This window comes from Centruroides vittatus, unplaced genomic scaffold, assembly GCF_030686945.1.
Source record: "Centruroides vittatus isolate TY-2023 unplaced genomic scaffold, ASM3068694v2 contig_2270, whole genome shotgun sequence".
NCBI lineage: Eukaryota > Metazoa > Arthropoda > Arachnida > Scorpiones > Buthidae > Centruroides > Centruroides vittatus.
Window position 1 is genome coordinate 28,613 of NW_027121418.1, and position 13,347 is coordinate 41,959.

General features: G+C 36.7%; 1 long non-coding RNA gene across 1 annotated transcript; it reads left to right on the forward strand.

Moving 5' to 3' along the window:
* Positions 1–4,205: 4,205 nt before the first annotated feature.
* On the forward strand, positions 4,206–5,228 carry LOC136971019 (uncharacterized). Its single transcript, XR_010880087.1, has 2 exons — positions 4,206–4,673; positions 5,120–5,228. It is a non-coding gene; the product is annotated as an uncharacterized lncRNA (long non-coding RNA).
* Positions 5,229–13,347: the final 8,119 nt, after the last annotated feature.

Sequence of the window (13,347 nt, forward strand, 5' to 3'; positions counted from 1 at the left end):
GTTGTGTCGAGTGTTTTCATATAATGTGTAGTTTCTCCTAATTTTAATTTATGAATATGCTTGTTTTGCATATTTATGTTATGTGTTATGTCTGTTCTTACAACAATGCCATGAGAAAATCTATTTTAAATTAATCAGATACATTTTACTGATATACTAACCTTGCAGTATAGCCGTAAGAACCAAGGCTCGGTTTACAAACAAGTTAAACAGATTCTGGCTTAAGATCTCTCTTAAATTTATAATTATTTGGTAAAAGGGAACGATCTCATATAGTTTAGGAGCTGCTACAAGTCTAAATCCGTAAGTCATTTGTGAAGACTGATGCCATTTAAGTAGACTAATATTTATGTTTATCTGAAGTGTTTCAATTACTAATTTATTTTCTGTGAAGAATTTAGACAGATCTATTAAACAAATAATAATATACTAAAATTTAGTTCTGTACTTGTTAACAAGACTGAACTGTTACATAATTATGAGGAGCTAAAGCATTTTTTTTAGAGTGAAACAACTTCATCAGATGGTGTTGAATATTACTTTCTCCTCCAAGAAAGAACTGAAGTACTGTCCGAGATCTAAAAATTATATTTATTTTCCATATTCCATTATCATTTTAATTATTTTGATTTAAGTTATTTATATAACAGAAAAATTTATATAATTTTATTTAATGAATATTTCGATTTTGTAGAGATCCAATAGAAAACAAAACTAATGTATGTTCAGTTTTGTTGTCACGTGATTGAAATGATGTACAATGTTTTGAAAACTGGAAGGACTGACTAGAGTCAAGGACTGTTGACTTCATGACAATGTGAATAATAAAATCATACAAAAAAAAAAAAAAGGCTTTTTGAAATAGAAGAATAATTGGCAATTATTTGCAAAATTTCAAAAGTTTCATTGAAACTAGAAATTAATGTTAGAAACATATTTAAAATAGTGAGTACATTCCAGTATTCATTAAAATAGTGCATCAGTGAACCACAGTGAATTAAAATCTAGGTGCAGTGACTGATACAAATGGCACTCATTGGGCTGTGGATAGGTTGAGTTCTGATGAAGCGATATGGCCACCTCAATGGTTTCATTATGTGGGTGCCAGGAGGTGGACGGAGTCTCGTTCCTCATTTTTCTTGGCTAACAGGTCCGTGAGACCTGCCCACGTCAAGATGGCGGTGCGGTTTTGTTACGCCTCATGTGTTACGCGAGTGAGAGTGCGGAAGAGGATGGGTCCGACGGTAGAGCAGCGGCGATACTCGAATAAAGGACATTAACAACATCTAATAACAACAACAACGATTTATTAAGACTAAAGCAACAGATACAATTAGGGCGAGCTACAGTCGCCTAAGTTCAGATACGTGGAGGGAGAGTTTACATGACTTTGGGGAAGTCATACCTCTTAATCCGAGTCGATCTTGTGACGGGGTTGAGATATCTTCGGGTATCCTTTCGTTAGACGTCGGGACGCGTACACACTATCCAAGGGACACTGCGTACCGACCCCTTTTCCCGCTCTCGTCGCCCTTTTATCGACTCGGTCACGTTTCTCAGTTTCACCAACCAGCATTATTCGAATGTTGTTCCTCATGATTCATGTTTTCTCTGTGGGAACCAAACAATAAAATATTTTATTATTAGCAGTTTGGTTCTGGTGGGTTCGAATTTTCACAATTATTAAAACCAAATTTTTACTTTTCATCTGTATTAATTAAAAGTTATTTTGATAAAATAAGTCTACAAATGCTAATGTAAGACTCTCTGCTTCCTCCATCTTGTCAGGTTGCCAGACTTTCAGTAATAGTGTGTTAAACTGTATATTACTGCATTGGTCGAGGCCGAGACTGATGCATACTGGCTTGTACTCAATGCTATCGTATCCATTTATGTAGATTGAATGTTATCCAGACCAGAAGATGAAAAGTTTGATATCACAAGACTAGATCTTTGGGACTGAAATAAAAATTTACTTAACTCTTTAAAGATATTGTCAGTGTTTCATTCTTGCTTTTTATCCAGCTCAATTTTTATAATTCTGGAAATTTATACTGAAAGTAAATGTTTGAAAAAATGGGTAAACAAGTAGGTTTCATTATTAAAAAAGTTTTACCGTCCGAGAATTACGTTCTTTTTTAACACTGCAGTTATGCTCTTTAACTTTCTTTTATACTTAAGTTCAGAAAATATTTATTTTAAGCACAAAATAGAATTATTTTTATATTTAATTTTAATTATAACTAAGTATTGGAGATTATTTTCTTATTAAATACTTTATTATTTTTGTATGGGTTCATTTTCTCTTTTGTGAGCACTTGTAAAAGCCTGTAGTGGATCTTTACAATAAGCTTATCATTGGTTGGCTAGCTGGGGAGTAACATTTGCAAACTCTATAAACTGAATTACACGAGCATTTCTATGGTGTAAAAACTAGAAAATATCTAATTTAATTGAACATGAGATATAATATAATTTGTTATCTGACGTTAGATCCCAGATAAATGAATACCCTCTAATTTTGCTGGATCTATAAAGATGAGTGCTTTGAACATTGTCTGAGCTCATTACAATATCATAAAAATAGATAATTTTAGGAGAAAAATGAACTAAAATAGTGACTGACATCATTGCAATGGAACTTTTTTTGCCTGTGCAGGAGAAATAGCACTTTTCTGTTTTTCTTGTGAGAAGCCACATGCTATAGGGTTGAAATTTAGAGAGAATGAATATTGTGGCAGAATGTGGAACTCCCATAGATTTACAGGTCTAGATGCTTATATTGTGTTCTGGAAGACTTGTTGAGTTGCTACTTCTACAAAGGGATGATAAAAGACGATGTCAGTGCCACCTCTCTAAGATTCTGGCCTAAACCATTTAGTTTCTGATATCATAGTTTCCACATTCAAAATACTGTAGATTTATTCTCAGATTATACCAATAACCTATACAAGTCAGAACCATCATGCGAAAACCTTTTCATAAAAAAGCAGTACCTACAAAGAAAATCTGTAGACTAATAGGTGGCAAGTTGTAGAAATGAGAAGTCGAAGGCAATCTTGCTCCAGTCTCTCGACATATTCTCACTGGCAGACACATGCTGAAAGATGCTCTTTCGGCATCTTTATATCTGCATACTCGCGTACAGCTCGCCAGACTTGTACTTTCCTACACAGTCAAGTACAGGTCGTGACAAACTTGATGAATTGAATTATTTGAATTTGATATTTCTTCACTAACAAGTATTCATATTTATATAAAACTTTGGATTTATAACACTCGAGTCAATTTGAATCAAATTCCTTTATATATAATGCTTATTTGTCAGTACAAAGATGGTTATACTGTTAACAGTACAGTTGATACATGGGAAATACAAAACTTTAGTTTTTTAAAGGTGGTATTGTATAACATGTAAAGTAAAAATATCTTGATTATATCCGTTGACATTGCCTGTCAAAATTATTTTTATTGGTTTAATGTGTATGAACAAGCACACTCAGTGTGATACTTTGTCCTTTGTTATTCGCTTTAGCATAACGTTGTGATATGAAGGAAAAGCAGAGTGCCATAGCAGTAAAGAGAAGCATCATGCTGTATACCTGTATCTAGTTACTACACACGTAGAAAAATTAATGTATTGATATATATTTCAATTCATGAATCGAATTTCTAGAGTACAAGTAGAACTCTTATGTACAGATGAAAGGCCCCTTTGAGTTTAAATCGGTCTTCAATCTGTGGTTCCAAATTAAGGGTACATCATGACCTGCGTTCGTTTAAAACTTTTTAACGTGTAGAAACTAATATATATCTGAAATTAGACGAGACATATACATTAAGACATTTAAAAATCTACTTTATTTGTAAGTATAAGAATATATTGGTGTAAAGTTTAAGCAGAGGTAAGGCGTAGAGTCTACGCTTACACCTACACTAAACGACGTAACCCGTCATTTAGCGTAGGCCAGAAACAACGGAAGTTCAAGTTCAGAATAAATACGGAAAAGCAGGTAGGGTCGTTGACTCAGGTGTGACGACCTTAGGTGCTGCGAAACGCTCATCATGAATGTCTCCCGCTTTTTGATCGCTCTTGTTTTGGTCGTACCTCATTTTTGTTTGGACAATCGCAACCAAGAAATTGATAAGACCGCTAGAGAATCGAGTAAGTTTTTTTAACGCTAACTCTTAGCATATTTTATTAGTGTTTTATGTATCTCACGCTATTTGTATTGCACGAATTTTTTCCATTTAAAGTTGTATTTTTAAAAAATCGGTCTTTCATCAATCGAAACTAAAGAAAGGTTCGAAAATAATATATATTAAGTACTCTAACCATAAAATTTTTTATACAAGATGAGTGATATGAATCTAAAGTTACTCTGCACGTTGCCAGTGGTTCGATATTGCGTGATATCCACCTCTTAATTTCAGGATTGAGGAGGGCCATCATAAAAACTTCGTCTCCTGCTTTGTTACTGCTCTCGTTATCCGTAGGAGCGATAGCAACGTTTTACTTATTAGAATCTCCCCTTTCTCCGTTACCTCTTCTTCCCTTGCCCTATCCACCGGTTGGCAGTTATCCGCCCAAAGAAACGGTGGCTTCCGGAAGAAATTTTGGCAAGAATCAATGGATGCTGTTTACTAAACATTGACATTTGATTAAATATCCGGTAAGCTCATCGGCTAATTGTTTTTTTTTTTTTTTTAACATTATTAACGTAGAATCAATTGTATATTTCATAAATAGATCATACTATTCAATATATGGACCATAATATAATTTTGTGTCTTCCGTATATACGCTCTATATAATGCCCCTTTTATAATAGTTCTATTTTTGAAATTTGTTATAAAACGAGCCCTCAATTATTGGGTCTCTAGTTATGCCAATTGGTAACACGTGAGGGTGTCGTGTTCCACCCGTTCGTGACACTTCAACACGTGGGGGTGTCGCATGGCACCAACTCGTGACACCATATTCGTATTGCTACTCGCAAAACACCTAAATTATAAAAGCCCGTTGTTATCCGGTTAACTTTTATGAAATTTAAACATAAAATACTTGTAGATTCTGGTATATAAGTCTAATATTTACTATTCGTAATTTTGTTTCCAGGGTAAAATGTGATATTGAGAGGATTCCGAAGAAAATACGAGATATATAATAACTAAAATGTCGAATTTTATGTAATTTATTCTTCTTAATAAAATCATTTAATTTATAATTGCTGACTTTTGTAATTTAATTTTTTAAACATAATTATTTTTATTTAAATTAAATATAAGGTGAGAACGTATGTGAGGAATGTAATCCACTATGAGACATTTTTAGCATTTACCAACGATTGTGGTCCACCAGTGACCGAGAGGATAAAACCGCCGAAAACTAGTCGCGGGTTCGTTCCTCACTAACCCGTGGAATTTTCCAGGATTTCTTTGCATGTACAGGTACTGTACCACTTACAAAGGGAAAAATTTTCCGTAGAAAATCTTCCTGTGAGGTACCTCCTTGGCTGACCGCTCGCATGTTGCGTTACTTCATCCCATCAATCCACTCCAACGAGTGCGTGTCACTCTTCAGTGTGTCCTTGGCAATTTCACAATTTTTCAAAATATTAAAGGGGAGTATCAAATAACAGATTAGGAATGATTATTTAAAATGTGACTGAGTACATTCCTTCACTTAAATATGAATCGTCTAAAGCAGATGTTTATTAAGTAACGTATAAGAACAGTTTTTATAGTAAGCTTCTCATGAAATATAGAATGTTAAATTTTGTATAAATAGGATGCCAAAAATAAATTTTCTGGAGGCTTCGGCATTTCGTGGCTCGTCTTTCTGGTCCTCTTCTTCTATTTTTGAATTTAATTCGTCGATTTTTTTGATTTTAGAATTTTTAAACTTTATTGATTCATTCTTTTATAGCTTAATTAAATTCTCCTTCATATAGGAGAATGCTGTTTGCAATTTCGCAAAATCATGGAAAGTATTTTGAATACAACTTTTAAATAATTAAAAACTCTGTCTTATTTACACGTGAATAATTTATTGAATAAACACGAATGTATGTGTCTATATGCACGTCTACATGCGAAGAGTCAAGTGAAAAAAATCTAATGCAAGGCCTCTTACCAGAAGTTCAGAGTTAGGCCACTTACCTTTTTAGGCCCCGGTATAAAAAAAAGAAACCGAACAGTCCTGTATGTAGTATATACAGGATGTACAGGTACCAAGAAATAGACAAAAAAAATAAATAGGGCTCACATAATAACAGGAAGATCACCCGGATACCCGAGATGTGGGTAGCTTGTAGGAATTTTGAGTGGGTAGGGCGGAATATAATTGTTACACGTGAACGCAGAGGTGTTTAAACTGATCGAGAGTCACCAGCTGTGGAATAACATCCAAAATCATAAACGAATTAGATGAAATTAGAAGTAACAAATGTTAACATCATAGGAATGTGTTGAAATTATCGCTAGTTTAAGCAATTTCTTCGTTACGAAGATCACATTGGGTGGGGTAATTATTAATTTCTCTCGAATGTCGAATTTATTTGTTACTGGCAACATGAAATGCTGCAAACACGAAGCGAAGATTCTATATCATAAGACGACATTCAGGTATGCGTAAACATTTGTTTCATGTAATACTTATAATTTTTAATGTAAATCTATTGTACGCGTTATTTGGTTAATTGGAAAAGTCTTCAGTTAAATATATAAATCGGCGGTTTTAGCTTTCAGTTTGAAGCCGTTTCCTTGGCATAATTTAGTGTATCGGGTATGTCGGATACCCAATAATTTATTTAAATATGAAAGATTCTTGCGACACTCCTAGGAACATCATGGGATGTAATGAAAACCGGGCTGAAACTGCTATAGAGGCATCTGTTGGTATTTTAGACTTAAAGTGCTGAAATTTGATACTTCAAAATGTGCATGAACATGTTATGTAGCGAATATTACGTTCGTATGGTAGCAAATTTTTCTATAATCTGAAGCTCTCGAAGAATTTTTCAATGCAATTTAATATAATTTAGCTGATTGTGATAAAATTTTACATTTAATATACACTTTTTTTGTATAAAAAATCGGCGCACTTAAAAAAAGAGAGAGCCACCACGAAACTCTGTGCAAATGCCATTTGGCTACATAGGCAAGTGATTAAAACCTTTATCAATGAGCGCACCTGACATTTCGAGAGCGTAACAGAAAAGCACATTCTCGGGTTCATATAAGGAGTGCCGTTCACACTGAAGGACAGATTTCACGAGGTTTGCTGTTTATGTTAAGTGCTCTGTGAAGATTCCTCAGCATCGTCACCGTTGCTAGTAGGCTGAATTAAGCAATTTGAGAGCGGTCACATCATAGGCTTAAAAGCCAAGTAGTTACACAGACGTATCGGTCGACATCTTGGTAGACATTAGCGAGGTTGAGGCCGAAGTTTTAAACGCGAAAACGTGTTCGTCGGACGTTCGGCGCCGCTTTCCTGTAAGCCTAGAAGTTTGACAATGGTATTTGGAAAGTCAGTGGAATCATGCTCGACATTCCAAACACCATTGTTAAACTTCTAGGCTTACAGGAAAGTGGCGCTGAACATCCGTACACGTTTTCGCATTTAAAACTTCGGCCGCAACCTCGTTATTATGTGACAGTATGATGACGGATGGCCAAGCGGTCAAGGTGGCAGCCTACCGCTCTGGGGGTCCCGGGTTCGATCCCGACGGGTCGAAAAATCCCCAGGAATTTTTCGGGGGGCGGTCCGTCCGGATATGTCGGGCCCCGTCCCTCACCACCCGGCCGCCCCATTGTGGGCTGGCCGAACCCATAATGTGTTTGCTTAAAGAGGCCCTCTTACGGCCCACAGAGCGGAAAGAGTTAAAATACATATATATAATGATGGCAGCAGTGGGTCCAGGAAGACGCGTACTGTCATCGCAAAGGATCCGGACCAGAGTGACAAGCGCTCGAATGGATCGTGCAATTAGGAGAGCAGCCATTACAATATCAATAGTGTTCCGTCTTTCATCCACAGGAACTTCCTCTATACAGCTAGTAGTATAAAAGGTACCATTCGGCAACGCCTGTAAGAGGCGGAACTTCATCCCGTAGTTCCCTAAGATGTTTAGCCATTGATCACCGATCACGGGCAGTGCATCTGAAATGGTGCCGATCCGGAAATGCTGGGCACAGATGAACATCGTATCCGTGTATAGAAGAGGCGTGGTCGTCACTTCAATACAGCTGCAGTAGTCGAGCGGCAGAATGGCATCACACCTGGAATTACAATCTGTGCAGTCATTTCATTGCTACAAGATACACCACGTCGGCATTTTGCAGCCAATTGTACTGCCCGCGATGTCACGCCTTCTACGGCTATTATTCAGCTTGATAATGCCAGACAATTGTAGGTTATCTGACGGAATCTGAAAAGACGATTAGACTATTGTTTGACTCCATGCCGCGCCATATTTTGGCTCGTATTGCCAACAGGCCAACAGGGGTGGTTTTTACTACGTACTAGTACGTAGTAAAAACCACCTCTAATCACTTGCCTATTTAGTAATTTCGCACTAATTAAAAATCCTGTTGCAGTGAATATTTAATCGTATTCATATCTTAACATACCGTCGCGTATGCCATGTTTCATAACGATAGAACACTATTTTTAAGGTACACCAATTTTTTTAGTATTAGCTAATTCGTTACAATATCAATAAATTAATGTCTTACAGAAAGGATCAAACCCTTCTATGGAAAGATCAATACGAATTCGTATTGCCACCCAGTGATAAAGGTTTATCTGGAATATTTTCTCAAGCGGCTTCGCGATTGACCTCAAAATTATAAAATAAACGAAAGATTTAATAAACTTTTGTCTATCAATGTCAAATTATATCAATTAGCGATGCGTAATAACGAAAAACAAGAATTATTATTAAGTAACGTGCGAATTTCTTTGCTTTTATCATTTATCGCTGCCACACGAACAATTTTGAATTGAAATTTCGACATTTTTCAATCCTGTTACTCAGAGCGACGAAAGTGAAAATAGAAGTTCGACTAATGAAAATGCATAATATTGAAATAACTCTTATAAAGAAACCTTTTTACTAAGGAGCTTAAAGGATATTAGCCACAATTTTATGTATTTTTCGTTTTAGCGTAAAATACTCTGTTCGGCTTCTCCTGCAGTATAAAACCATTAAACACTAGAAGTTGGTATGACCAACTTCTAGTGTGTGACGCGCATGACCAATAGGCTGGTGAATTGGAGTTTTCTAGGTTTCCTTCACGTGTTTAAAGGCGGATGAATATCAACAGAAAAATTAAGGCGACATCGAACGTCAATGTCGACTCCCACCAATCGCATCTTTTGACCCTGACAATTAAAATGACTGACTGGTCGAACCTGTCGTCGACGTTCGATGTCATTAACACTTAAATAGGACAAGTTTTGCATAGATAGTTCTCTCGGGAGGCACCCCTCATTGGCACATTGCCATATGTTTCATTTTGGTATTCCATCAACTTCGTCCTATGGGTACTGAGGTTTTTTATACCCATTTCGGGTTCAGCCAGGCCCACAGTATGGACGGTTGGGTGAAGAGAGACGGGGTCCGACATATCCACGACAGGTCGCCTTGAAAAATCTTGGGAAGTTACTCGCTTCGACTCGATCCCGATCGTCCAGAGTGGTAGGTGGATGCTAAACAATAGCGAGGTTGCGGTCGAAGTTTTCAACGCGAAAACGTGAACGTCGGACGTTCACGTTTTCGCGTTGAAAACTTCGGCTGCATCTTCGCTAATCTCAGCCATCTGGCCGTCTAGAGATTATTTAGTGTATTTTATTCAGTCATATAAAACAAGGATTTTACTTTCAAATTATTTTTTGGCCGAGTGGATAAAACCACTGAACTAGTAGTTAGTCGTGGGTTCGCGCCTGGCCAACAGTGGAGTTTTCCGGGTTTTCTTCACGTTAGTAATATCCTAAATAGGGGCCAGTTTCCCATAAAAGACTCCCGGGAAGCACTCCCCCTCGGAAGATCGCCCTTGTGTCGCATTGCCGTACATCAATAAAACCAATCTAATTACCTTATTCTGCAGATCGCACTAAACAAAATGATTTTTCATTTTATTTCTTTATCCAAATGGATTCAATTCCAAATAAAAATTGCTATCGAAAATTCCATTTGGAATTTACATGAAGAGATTGGAAATATTTTTGGCCAACTATTAAGAACTCTAACGAACAACTTACAAAAATATCATTGAGTAGAATTCATAGGAAATCTTTGAGTACGAAGATCAAAGATGACGTGAAGAATAACACTCGGATCAGGATTTTTCCTTAATATCCTCTTTTAGTTCTTTCCCCGTGGATACTAAGAGAACCTTATTAGCAAACTCGTTATGGCTTCGTCCAGGCCCACAGTGCGGCGGCCGGGGTATTTTTTTTTTTTTTTTTTAACTCTTTCCGCCCTGTGGGCACTAAGAGGGCCTCTTTTAGAAGGCCCATTATGGGTTCGGCCAGGCCCACAATGGGGCGACCGGGTAGTGAGATTCACGGCGGGATCCGACAAATCCGTATCCTGGCAAGTTTGAATGGGTAGAAAAATCTCAGGAATTTTTTGTCCCGTTTAAACTTGATCTCATTTTCCCTGCCACCCTAAGCACTCGGCCATCTGATTCTCAGCCTTTCTATTTTTGTTTAATCTTCCTTGTACGCGCTAAGTGAGACTATTTGGGAATGAGAGGGGCCGGAGCAAGAGTTTCATAAACCTGGGTAGTTTTTGATGGTAGATTAGCTCGTTCGCTTGCGACGTTCTGCTTACGAGTGGTTTACACATTGACCAAATGAATAAAACTACTGAACACTGGTCGCAGGTTTGCGCCTTACCTGACCACGGTTTTCTTCACGTGTCTAACACCCAAATAGAGGTCAGATTTCTGTAGAAAGTTCTCCCAGGAGGCACCCTCCCTTGTCAGATCGCTCCAGGTGTTATATTGTCTTACTCACCAATTACCCTTTAAGAATGTTTTCAAAAAAAGTAATCATAAAAGCTGTTTTTTTTTAAAGTTGACTCTTAATTAATTATACTTACAGATTTTCTTAAAATACATTTAAAAATCGGTTTAACAAATTTGTATTACTTTTTCAGAATTCCAAGTGGTTAGACCGAGATTACTCTTCAATAACTTGTATACGATTTTTCATATGATCGCATTAGTGATGAGCATAATTTACATGATATTTGTTGTGGAAATTCCCGATTATCCTCTTAACCCACTTCAGCAACATCGCGACGAGAATCTCGAAGAAATTATGACGTTTTTGGACGAAACCCGTGACAAATTCTCTTCACCCAACGAACTAAATTCTTTCTTCAAACAAATAAAGCATTAATATATTGTTATAATTTTAATTATAAAACTAACATTATTTTTTATTAAATTGTTATAAATTAAAAATATGATTATTAATGTAACCAATCTTCTAAATTCAGCCATTTTGCTATAAACCATATAAACATTAGTGCCATAAATTATTTTATGTAATATAAATATTATTAAATATTTTTATATAACGATTAATTTGTTACATGTTTTTCATGCCAGAATTTATCACCGACACAAGAAACGAAAATTATTGTATAAAATTAAATTGTTGAAATTCAAATTTGAAAACAAATAAGGAGCGGCACCCACAAGTCTTCATTGCACAGTTATTTTAAGAATTTAATGTATACAATACTCTGGTAACCCGTTAAACCAGAACTCGCGACTACCGAACACTGATAGTGGTCGTGGGTTCGCATCTGACTAACGGGGGCCACATGGTTGTACTGTATTTCATGTCTGACACGTAAATAGTTTCCCATAGAAAGTCTTCCGGAAGGCAGATTATTTGTGTAAGGTGACCAGACGTCCCGCTTTTGGCGGAACAGTCCCGATTTTTAACAATTTGTCCCGCGTCCCGCGGTATCTTAAAAAAAGTCCCGAGTTTTGGAAAACTTAATTTTTTGTCAATTATGTGTCATAAATTTATGTCTTATGTTTAAGATTCGTAAAGACCATTTTGTATCACACGTATCAGTACCAAGGTGTGCGTGAGCATCCGAAATAAAGAATGCTGCGCCGACAAAACTCTTTGTGTTCGTGGTAAAGACCGACAGAAAATGGTTTGAGGCACGCAGATGCCGCAACGGAGTAGCGCGTGTTCACAGGCTGTCCAAACGAGCAAACATTTTGTTCGTTGCATGTTACACAGCGCAAAGCTCTCGTCTGTTGCGGCCTTAGAAAACTAGCGACTAGCGAGAATAAGCACATCGGTTTGAATCTTTCGTTGCTAGCGGTTGGGCTGGGGTTCATTTTGGTTTCGACAGCATTATATAATAAAAAATTATAATAATAAAGTGACACTTAAGGAAATTCAGAGGAAAAGTAATACAAGTTAGTATTATTATTACCGTATTTTACGGACTATAGGACGCACTTTTTTCTTCGAAAAATTGCCTCCAAAATTCAGGTGCCTCTTATAGTCCCTAGCGTCTTATAGTCCGTAAAATACGGTATTTAGAAAGAAATACAGAAGGATTAAGGTTAAGAGTCGTCTTAGGACTCTAATAAAATGTGTTGCTTTATATGGTTATAACGGTCCGTGTTACTCATCGTAACGTCGGTCGTAATAGGAAGGGGGGAAGGTGGTCTTTTTCGTTTCCACTGACCTTTTGACACGTTCCCACTACGTCGTAAAAATTCTACATCATTATTAATTTTAATTATTAATCTCCTACCCTCACATAATCGATACGGCAGGACTAGGAGATGTAAACGAGCAGGATAATAAGGAGTTACAGCAGCTTTCTGGCGAGAGCCTTACCAACGATGACCTTCAAGAACTGGCAGAACTAGGAATTCATGTAGAACTGGAAAACAAAGATTCTGAAAACGAAGAACCCAAAAAATTTCTCTACAGATTTCCTTAGTAAGTTTGGTAACGATAACCAAAATCGTTGATCAAACTGTAGCGAATGATCCAGATTTTGAAACCCGCGGCCCTCGGGCCGCATGCGGCCCGTAGTAATATTTTTTGCTGCCCGCGTGACATAAAATATGAATAAATATATCAATTTCCCAGCTTAATGAGATATTCAACAAAAATTCAAACGTTATTTTCTACAACTTATATTTGTGAAAAGTTTTTTTGCAATGAATTTAGTAAAAATTAAAACAAGAAACCGACTAACAGACACATGGAAACGAATTTAAAACTAGCAGTGACAAATATTTGGCTAAATATTTCCGATATATTACGTTTAGATCAGTGCCAGAAGCTAT